The 11,697-nt window shown below is 39.1% G+C and overlaps 1 long non-coding RNA gene across 3 annotated transcripts in view; it reads right to left on the minus strand.

Moving 5' to 3' along the window:
• LOC115072367 overlaps positions 1–11,697 on the minus strand; it is a 27,759-nt gene that overhangs the window by 11,285 nt on the left and 4,777 nt on the right. For all 3 annotated transcript variants that reach the window (XR_003851410.1, XR_003851411.1, XR_003851409.1), the window contains exons 3-4: positions 7,220–7,388; positions 4,990–5,141 (exon numbers count right to left, since the gene is read on the minus strand). This is a non-coding gene — a long non-coding RNA (uncharacterized LOC115072367). The remainder of the gene's footprint in view (positions 1–4,989; positions 5,142–7,219; positions 7,389–11,697) is intronic.

Below are 11,697 nucleotides of genomic sequence, written 5' to 3' on the forward strand. Positions count from 1 at the left end.
CAATAACACATTATGCAGTGAAAAAATTACTGGAAACCCACAAACTATTGAATTCAACTAAGAAGAAATAACAAATCTGAATGAACAGGTAACAAACACTGGAATTGAATTAGTAATCTAAAAGCTACCTACAAGAAAAGTTCCCAGATAGTATTCCTGTTTAATTTTACTCCAAATTTAAAAAGAAATTAGTGATAATTATTCACAAACTCTTTAAAAAATAGAAGGGACAAATCATCCCCAAATGTGACAATGTCTTTACATGAACTCCAACCTAACCCCAACATTGCCCATAGGGTCACACATTAGGCCTTAATTATCATCCATATCAGTTTGATTTGAAAAGACGTTCATTACAAATTCAAACTTTATAATGAAGATTTCTTTCAATTATATGGGTTTTGTTTTGTTTTCTGTTTTTGAGACAGGCACTTGCTGTGTCGCGAACTGTCCTGGAACTTCTTAGGCAGGTCAAGCTGGCCTCAAACTTACAATGTGATACCTCTGCCTCTGCCTCTCAAGTGGTGGGCCTATTGGCCTACACTGCCATGCCCAGCCTATATTTCTGATATGTAATAGGAATATTTGTCTTTTTTCAAAATCTTTGTCTGTGGTACTTTTCTTTCAACCAAGTTCTTAGTCACTGTGTCATCAATACTATTTTCCAATATATACGCAAATATTTTTGTTCTTCCACCTTTTCTTATTCTCTAAGCCAAGGTTTTAAGAGTAACTGACCTCCCCATCCCCCGACAACTCTTCATTAAATGCAGTGGGTCATAAACAACAAAAACAGCATGAAAGTACAAGGGTGACATGTTTGGAAGAAGAAAGGGAGAAAGGGTTTAAGTGGAAGGGAAAAGTGGATGAGAGTGAATAATAGGGAAAAGGACACAAAGAGGTTGTCTATGAAATGGTGAAAGAATAAACATAAATGTAAAAAGTATTGAAAAGTACATAAGTGAAATAAAAATTTTACTAGATGCAATTAGCAACTGACTAAACCACAAAGAATAAGATGTCAGTGGGAAACAAAAGAACGCTAAGTCCTTGGTTGCTTGTGATGTGGGTTACAGAAGCATTAAGGACTGTGGGTGATGGGATGGATGCCTGTGTTTTCTGTCTTCCAGATATCTTTAAGAACAAATGGGTTGTCCACTTAAATTGCATCACATAGAGTTGTCTTGGCATACTAGTGTTGGAAATTTGGAGTCATTGGAGGGAGGCATGTAGATGCAATGGAGGACTGTGATGGAGAAGCTGGCATCTGTGTCAGGCACACTGCGCACTGTGATTCATCCTATCTGTAACCAGTGACTAGTACCATCCACCAATGTATAGTTAGAATCCAGACTCTCCTAGTATTGAAAAAGAAGTAAATACGATGAAGGTGTCCAGAGCACAAGTCCCTCTCAGAGGTAAGGAAACAGAAACAGTCACATACCCCAAAGAACAGAAGCCTCACCTGTCCCATGTTCTACAACTTAGATAATGCCTGACTGCTCCTGTAGGGCCACTGTGAATGAATTATATAAATGACCAAGAAGAATAGCTGGAAAATGCTGAGAGTCTAACTAAGAGTATCTTACTTTTATTTTTCTACTATTCGGTTTTGATCATTGTAATCCAAAAAGAAGAAAAATGAAAAACATTTTAAAACTGCTACAATGTTAAAACCAATGGTCCAATATGCACAAATAAAAATCTTTTGAACTCTCACTAAAAGGATGAAAATTGAAAGAGGTATTTAAAAAGACAGGTGCACAGGACAAAGAAGAATTGCAAATGAAATGTGTAGCAGGAAGAAGAGAAATAAAATGACACATTAGAACTACAGACTAAGCCAAACTCCAATCATCAAAATGCATGAAGGCTTGGTGTAGATTTTTAGTCACATTTTGTTAGTATACAAAGTAACAGGTTTCATTATGACATTGCATATACCTATACAAATATGTAAAATCTAGTATGTGCATAAAGTGTGGTATATTCATTTACAGGTATGGGACTCTCAAAGAGTGTATAAAATTATTATATTAAATATCTGTTTGCCTTTCTGTTTCAGGGATACTTTGCTAAACATAATAATTTCCAGTTTCATCCATTTTTTTTCAAATATGATTTCACCGATTTTTATGCCTGATAAAGTTCTGTTATGTGTCTGTGTCACATTTTCATTATCCATTCATCTGTTGATAGCTGGTCATTTCTGTGTTGTTGTAAATAGCAGAGCAATCAACACAAAGTGGAAGTGTCTCCGTGGTAGGGTTTAGGGTCCTCAGAGCACATGCCCAGGAGAGGTATAGCTGTGTCATATTGTGTTTTTTCTTAATGAAATCTCTACATTGTTTTCCATACACATGTCAAATCTTTTTTTTTTATTATTATGTGCTTCTAATATTGAAATACATGGAAGCCAAATCAGCATCAAACAAAAACACGGCATGTCAGGAATATCATTCAGGGATGCGGACTGCAAATCAAACACTCCAAGAGTGAAGAGGAAACTCAAGTAGTCAAACGATGGTGAATTTTAGGAAGGAAAGCAAAGAGCAAGCCTGGGAGGAAAGGTTGCCTGTAAGGAGTCCAGGAATAAAAGCCCAACAGGAGATTGAGGAAGGAGAATTAAGCTAGCTTATGAGGGAAATGCAAATATTATCATAATAAGAGGACAACTGTGTAAAATAGAAAAGGCAAGCTAAAATCAACTGGTAATTCTCAAGAATATTAATGATCTGCCAACACATCCTATGAAACTCAAGTAGGGAAATTGTCTGTTGGACATCTCTTTATGTATTGGCCCTATTCATGCTCCATTAACATGTCTTTCTTTCCTATTAACTTATTCCCCAAGAATATCTATTTCTTTATTTACTTTTGGCATTCTATAATACACTGAAAGGTGAAATAAGTAGGTTCATAAAACATTCAGTCTAGTTACTTGACCTCTTTTTGATTAGTTGATATGCAGATCCAAATGTAATATTCTTTCTTTGCAAATATATATATATATATGCCTTTTTGAGACAGGGCCTCCCTGTAGCCCCAGCTGTCCTGGAACTCACTATGTAGACCAGGCTGGCCTTGAACTCACAGAGATCTACCTGTCTCTGCCTCCCAAGTGCTGGGATTAAAGGCATGCTCCATCTAATATTTTTGGTGGCAACTTTTTTAGATTGGCCTATGCATATCTCTCAGTATGGAAAAAAGTTTTGCAGAAAAATAAAAAGAATGCTCAGAGTACTGTGAGCTCATCTGTGACTAGAAGATTGCATAAAGCTATGCATTCAATAGTTTATAATTATATAGTTGGGTATTTAATAGATCAAACCAATAAAACATTGTTCCTTAAATCTATGAGGAATATATGATTTTGTTACTTAGAGTATATTCTTTCTTACCAACATTGAAATCAAATTGAGGAAGAGAATTTAAATTGTTTTTGCAATACTTTCCTGGGTTCTTATCTCAAGTACCTGGAGCAGAAGACAGATTAGTAAGAGAAAAACAAACAGTAGGTCATTAATGTAGATATTATACTCACATGAGAGAAACCCAGAAAAATCAATGTGTGGTTCTTTAAGAAGTGACTCACAATTCTAATTTACTTTATGATATCATCAACAGAAAACAAGTTTTCATATATCATAAAACAAGTAAAAAAGACAATGAGCTTTGTGATGCAGTAACTTGTAGGAAAAAAAAAATCCATGGACATAAAGGCTAGTTAGTGAAGCCTGTTATACAGAATCCTCAGGCCCAAACCCTCTCTATGGATAAGCCTTGACCTTCCAGACAGAAAGGGGAGCCATATGTTCTCATAAATTAATGGCCTGTGTCTAGGCACACAAGAGGAGGCCAGAGAGTTCATCTTGTACCTTCCAATTGCCTTCAGTTCAAAATAATCTTTCTGCAAAGTAGTATATTTTGGAGTGGCATATTCAAAACTGCTAGCTCAAGATTTCTAGTTTAACATAATCTCTCTTTCTCTCTTATACACATTATACAAGTATTATAAAGAATAAAGTTAACTAAGTCACAACTATAACTAGTAAAATGGTACAGTAAAATAAGGACCATTTACTCCTACCTTTTTCTGATACAGAATAATCATGTCCTACCAAGATGCCAGCTGCCCAAAAGAATACAAGCATATCCTTTCTAATATTAGAGATTAGTGCTACATTCCACTTACATTAAAGCAGTGCATATCATTTCCGGAATTATTCATCATATCTGCCCATCACAGACAAAACCAGGTCTAATCATGATTCTGGGGTGAAGTAGGTAGAAGCTGTTGCAGAGAACTAGGCACATATCATTTGCTTCCATTGAAAGAAAGGTAGGTTTGATAATTTCAATCACATAATTTGTGCTCAGCGTTCCAGTAGTTTCCATGGAGACTTCAGAATCAGTGTCATATGTCAAATGTAGTATTTTCTCACGTGTGTCTGTTTTTCACTTAAGGACCTGATGGCTATGACACCTCCAACAGTAGTTGTTGATGTTTTATCAGGCATCTCCCATGTAGTCCACAATGACTTCTTTCAAGACTGATGGAAATTTAATTCTCAAATTACAATGAAAAGATTTTCATTGCTTTCCTTTTATAAATAGCACAGGATCCTTGCTCAAACAACTAAATTATTATTATGGATCAAATACCTAAAAATTTTAATTCAAATCCCATTATAATAAATGACACAGTTATGTAAGCAAAACAATACATTGAAAAGAACAAGACATATAGGAAAAATGAGAGAGCACCTCTTTCATTCCACTATAATGAGCAAAAATGCTCCCAGGCAGGTCCCTGCATCTGTAATTCACTGAGAACATGAGATGATGCTCATTAGAGTGACACAAACTGGTACATGAAAGAAGCAAGTGAAGGGAAGTGATTTGTGAATGCTACTTATTACCTCTAGGTGGAAAGCCATATGGATATTCATTGAAACATAAAATCAGAAATCAAGGAAAAGAACCTACCCCCATGCTGCAGGATTGCCAGGACACAGCTCACATTCCTGTGGGGTTTTTCGTCATACTCAGAAAGAATCAGCTCTGCATAAGATGGTTTTATTTCATTCCGGCATGCCTGTGACTTCAAGCACTAACACCCTGGGAACTCTTGCTGTGCTCTAAAATGCCATACAAAAGTGCAATAAGCAGATTTGAATCACATCTTATTCCCTTTAAGTCTGGAATAATAAAAAGAACAGTACAACTGCATCAAAGTCCTGAAGATTTGCTATCGCTTAAGAAAAGTTACATCACACTTTGGAAACTCATTCAAATTTTATTATCTTCTTTGAGTTAAACTAGTCACCACATTTAGGATATTTTTTTTAAAGGTGTTAGTGCTTAGACTGTTTTTCTTAAGAAATAGGTGTGTCTTAATGACAACTCCCCTTTACATTCTGGATACAGTGTTTACAGTTTAAGAGAAAAAAGTGTAATTGATGCAAATTTTAATGGATGTTGGGATTTTTGAGAGCCAGAACACAAGACAGTAAAGGTTCATGTCTTTGAGAGGCATGTTACTTGTGGGAAATTTAGGATACACAGGAAGTTTTCATAGAAGGAATAAGAATCTCAGTTACCTTGAGTTAAGAATCTAAAATGTCAGCAAATACTGAACACTGTTCACAGTTTAAAAAGAGAGGTGCGAGGAAGGAACCATGAAAACTTCAGCCCAAGTGGCACTTGGGTTTTTCCTCAAAGTAGGTGCAGGCCATTGCTGTGGGAGTCTGTGCAGCACAGAATATGCTGCTGTTTCTAAGCGAGTGAATGTGCAACAGGGTTTGCTGCACTGTATTAGAAAAAGACGAGGAGGAACTTGGAGCATCACAGTAACAAGTGTGGGAGGGAATGAAAAAGCCATCAGTTTCAAGGTGCTGGGAAAGATCTCTAAGAATTTCAGAGCAGTGCTAAAAGGGTTGCTTTATAGTTAAGACCTAAGACCCTCAAACAGGGCTTGATGAAACAAAGATGGATTATGAACATATAAACTTACAAACATTTAGTGCAGCCTCTGAATTATAGGTTAATTTTGCTTCTATACATGGAAATTGAATCTGATTACTAAAACCAATTCAATGAGTTCTAAATGAGAGAACTAAATGTTCTCTAAACAAAGGAATTGTTGAAAAGTATTGCTTTGGTACACAAATTTAACTTTTGAGTATAAAAACCTCTGTCAACAGAAAAGAAGGAAAAATTTGAAGGAGAATAATAAAATATATTTTAATTAACAATATGATCATAAGCAATGTGTAAATTCAAAGCAGCATAGTATCTTCTCCTGGCCCCAAAGCTGATCCCATGAGGATCCCAGAGGCTCAGAATCAGTGAGAAAACATGATACATTTGTCTAATCCAACGTGAAAACTCACAAAAGAGCAAAACCAGACCACCTTTAAAAGAGTTATTACCCTACATAAAGTTTCTAATATTTGTTAATACATCAAAAATTCAGTGGCAGTGATCAGGAGCAAGATACAGTGGATTACACAGTGTCCCTCAGTGCCTGCAGTAATCACAGCCAGTAGGAATGCAAGGGCCAGGTAGACCAGGAGTCGAAAGTAGGAATGTCAGATTAATACAAGAAGATGAGAATTTAATAAACCACCGAAATAGACATTCATTTTCATTTTTTCCTTTTGCTATTCCTGACTAATTTCCGTACAACTTAAAATATTAGAAGCAGACATAAAAACATCTGGCCTGTCTTACCAGAGAGAGCTAGGGGAGACCTCATGCTCAGAGAGCTGGTGGGGTTCCTGTGGTGGTTGAATTTTCCTTGATTCTCTTATCTGGACTACTCTCCTCAACAAACTGTGACAGCAAGAACAATGGGAATACAAAGTTCTGAAGGAGCTACTCTGTCCCCAAGTCCCTCACAGTGACTTTCCTTGCACACCGAATTTCTGTCACTTCTGTCTGGTTACAGGTACCCTGGTTATAGTCATGCCATGGCAGCAAAATGCAGCAAAGTGCTGGCTTTCTAGACAGAGAACAAGCAGGGCAAGCACTGTGCACTGAGGCACACTGGGAAGGCAGTGGAGCAGCTGTTAGTTATCTGTCTCACTGCTGTAATAAAAGACCTTGAAAAAGCAGCTTAGGGACAAAATACATATTTTGGCTCACAGTTCAAAAGGACGCAGTCTGTCAAGGAGGGGAAGGCATGGTGGGAAAAGGTCTTGACTATGACACTCACAGTGTTAGGTGTCTTGCTCACATCTCCTCAGCAGTCTGGAAGCACAGCATTCAGGCAGAATCATACCTGCTCCAGTGGATCATTCCCTCCAGTTGGGGCCCAGCTCCTAAAGCTTCCACAGCATGTCAGAATAGTGCCACCAGCTGGGGAAGTGTTCAAGTACAGAAGTCTGTGGGGACATTTCAGATTCAGTCTGAAAAGAGAAGAACTCAAGAACACAATCGCTAAAGTTGCCTACCGTGCCCTGGGCATGGCTGCCTGCTATTCCTGCAGAGAGCCCAGTTATTCACCACAGTGAACAAACTGAAACCTAAAGGGAATGGTAGCATGCAAGGTGAAGATTGGACACATGGGAGATATCATAATAACACTTACTAAAGATTTGCAAAGTGAAGTCACATTGGTACCAGAGACCAGTGAGTGCAGGTCTGAGTTGGCAACTAAAACCTAACTAAAATGATTGTAGTTCAGAAAAAAAAAATTCTTTGTAAGGTTTAAACTAATCATAATAGTATTTAAATGTCCAAAATATCCAGAATTGTAAGTATAGAAAGAGAAGGATTACTATTAATGTACACAGGTACTTTGCTTAAAAGATACCAAAATCAATGTGACATACTTGTCAGAATTAACTGACAAACACTAAAACACCTATCTTAAAGACGTTCACAAAAGCCACTGCAATTACTTTTGGAACCGATAGTAAAAGTCAATACTTCAGCAAAGAAATAAAAGATATAAATATATGTTGGGCGTGGTGGAGCACACTTTTTATCCCAGCACTCAAAAGGCAGAGGGAGGTGGATCTCTGTGAGTCTGGAGCCCAGCCTGGTCTCCACAGTGAATCCAGGCTAGCTGTGGCTACAGGGAGACAGTGTCTCAAAAAAGACCAAAAAACCCCCCTCCAAAAACGAATTGAATAAAACAGGAATAAATACAATTAAGCAGAATGAAAAAAAGAAAAGAGGAAAAAAGTGGAGAGAGGAGAAACATGAGAAAGATGTGGAAAGAGGAGGAGAAAATAGTATATACTGACAGAATAGACACAGTAGCTCCATAGCAATAAGAAAAACAGATGCAGGACTTGAGAAATGGCTTTGCTCTACCCTTTCTTGTTCTTGAGTTGGGCTACACATTAACTTGCATGAGACTTACTAACAAGAACAGAAAGTGCTTTAATTATGCATGAATGAGTCTCACAAATATGGAAGTGCAAGAGTGCTGTAATGATAGGCCTTGTTTTGCCAAATTTTTCCTTTTTCCTCCCTTCTTGGGAGACTTGCACCTGCACCCTCTGAACCTCCAGGGCTAACGGGTGACAAAAGTTATCCTATTTGAATTTTGCATAGTTTGTATGTTATTTAGGAGGGGTGAGTTACAAAGAAACAGCTTATCATAACCCATGCCATTCAAGCCCACCCATAGTCTCCATCAGCTTTCATGTACTGCACCCATACTCCATTTCGCCCCATGCTCTGAGTGTTTCAACTTGCCCTATTGAGCCTGCAAGTCGGACAGTGCATCCATGCATTTCACCTGGCTGTTCTTGCCCCTGCTGTTTGCCTTTCCCCCACTGCATACCTCACTCCCGGAGTTTCAATATGGCCGCAGCTCCATCCCTTTTTCCAGGGTGCCCCGTGTGCCCACACTTTTCAGAGGAATGAGTAATTTGGGGGCTACACTCACTCCTTTCATCTGGCTCTTGCAGACTTTCCACCATTTCTTCCACAAATTTCCCTGAGCCTTGGAAGGGGTGGCAGATGTAGGGCGATCTCTCTTGTACCATGGCAATACATTGACCACTTGGGCCTCCCCATCATTCATCTTCAAGTAGCCACTGATCTATCTCAGTAGTGTTTCCCCCTACTATAAATTCAAATGGAAGGAAGTAGACACATCTAAATAAATACGGATGTAAATAAAAATGCTTAGACGATATCCCAGTAGGTGTATTAAGCAGTGTACTTTGTTAAACAGTATACTTGTAATGGTTTCCCTGATGGAGCGTGTAGCCTTCCCTGACACAGGGGATTGGCCTGGTCTACAGCACCAGATGTGTATTCCACCCCTAGGAGTGGGGCTTATCTAATTAGTAATTTGTCATTTGTACATATGTTAGTTGAGCCATTATTGCACTAGCAGGCATTGCTTGGCATGTCCATAGTATGCAGCATGCAAGGCCCATTGTTGAGCAGAATCAAAGGGGATCCTTTTTCCTCAACCATTTACACAGCACCTTCAGGCACTATGAAAGCCATCCATCCAGTGGCATGGAGTTTTTAGTTTCTCCATGTCTTCTCTGTGCTCACACCATGCAGTGTCTTCTTCAGCAACATGGACATACCGAACTTTCTGGAGTACAACTGATATTAGTGGCAATAGGCTTGATGAATTTGAGGACCTCTAGGATCTCTGTAATAGCTCATAGTGGGGAAACCCACCCTTGGTACTGTAGTTTTTCTTAAAAGTTTTATAGTTTTTGGAGCTTTTTTTTTTATCTTACCCAACCATAAAACTCCCAAGAATCTTATAGCTATAGCTGGCCATTGTTTCTTCAGGTATCTTTCAAATGGGTTTCACATCTGTAAAACACTCAAAGGTTAACATCGTATATTAAGTCAATCATAGATAAGGTCTAACACAGCATGGAAAGGTTTTATCCATTTGTATTAATTGCTTTCTCTGTAGATCTCTGATCCCATGTCCCACACTCTCACGAGCCACGTGGTGAGGGGTTCTTGGATTGCTTGTCTTTCCGAGTTTCAACAGCTTCAGTATGGAGTATTTTCTCCTAGCTATAGTCCTGTTAACTTTTTTCTCTTTTTGTATCAAAGATTGAGTCTGAGGGGCAGCTTTAGCTACTTTTATTTCTAGGTTGTTTCTTTTTTCACTACTATCTGTCTTTTTTCCTGGGTCCTTGGACCCCTGGTCCTTACACAAGTTAAAATCTCCTGTTTTTCCTCTCTCTTAGGCTCTGAGGCTGAGAGTAACTACTTAGCCTTTTCATCATCCCCAGCCTTAGGCAAATCTTTTATTATGCAAAGTAGTGACCATGTCCCTCTCTGTTTTCCTCTTTTACTTGTAAGATTTTTTTTTTTTTTCCAGGCTCTCTATAATCTTTAAGAAGTTTTCAGATCCATGTGGCAGCTGACTTGGACTCCATTTTTTTTAGCACCTGAACTATTTCCCCACATTTACAACACAGCTGTGGTCCAGGGATTTTTCCCTTTGAGTCTGTCCACATCTGCATGGTTGGCATCATTCTAATTACATATTTGATGATCCATTGTATAATGCACATGAGCATAGCTAGTCCCCTTAAGCACAAAGGGTTTGGCCACTCTCTCCCCTGGGTTCCTGCCAGCTTCTCCGGGATGGGTTGCATTACCTCACAGGACTTCTTGGGGCACCCCCCCATCTCCACCCTTCTGGATTTGGGAATCTGAACCTAGCTCCCTTTCTGTCGGCTCACTCTGCTGGAATTGAGGCCCACATCCCCATTTTTTTTCCTGGACTCCTGTGGTTCATCTATCCAGCAGCTCCATGCAAATTTGTTTCACTAAATTTTCCCTTTCCCACTCTCTGGGAGACTAGCCCTCAGTCACCAGGTCTCCTGGTTCTGATGCTGAATAATAAAACCGACCTAACAAAGTTCTGTTTGGATTTTGCATAGTTTATATGACATTTGGGATGGGGTGACTTTCAAAGAAATGGCTTCTCATATCTCATAACATTCAAGCCTACCCGAGTCTCCATCAGCTTTCCCGTGTTGTGCCTGCACACCATCTCACCCCACATTGAGTGTCTTATCTCACCCTGCAAAACCTGAGAGATGGGCAGGGCATCCACGCATTCTTGCCCCTGCAGTTTGCTGTGCCCCTGCAGCATACCTAGCTCCTGGAGTTTCAATATGGCTGTGGCTCCATCTCTTTTCCCAGGGTGCCCCGCATCACCCAGCCCACACTTTTCAGAGGAATGAGTAATTTTGGGGCTACAGGCCTCCATAATCTCCACTTTAGACAGAGCATGTACTACTGAGCATACAGCACTCTAGTTTACAAGAAAGAATAGCTGATTTGGGATGCTGGGGGATGGCCACACAAATTATGGGAGATGGAAGAAAGGACGTGTGGGCAATAAACACCTTGTTTTTCAGAGAAATCTTCATCTGATAACAGTTATACTGGGGAATCTTCTGGGGCATGGAAAATACCTTACCTTTGATGGGGAAGATTCCTAGGGAAGACCTGAGTGATAATTAGGTTGCTTTTGGACAATCTAAACTTTGGCAGATGGTGGGGGGAGTGCCTTTGCCTGGTCTTTCACCAGAGCCCTCAGTTCAGATAACCAGCACATCGAATAACTTATTGTGGAATGGCATTTCCAGAGCGGCTCTAGAGTGGGTAAAAATGAACACTGATGAACAGAAAGGATCCAGTCTCCAATAATAGAGAGAAAATATTTTAGACAATGAATAA

This window comes from Nannospalax galili, unplaced genomic scaffold, assembly GCF_000622305.1.
Source record: "Nannospalax galili isolate Female #2095 unplaced genomic scaffold, S.galili_v1.0 scaffold1562, whole genome shotgun sequence".
Taxonomy (NCBI): domain Eukaryota; kingdom Metazoa; phylum Chordata; class Mammalia; order Rodentia; family Spalacidae; genus Nannospalax; species Nannospalax galili.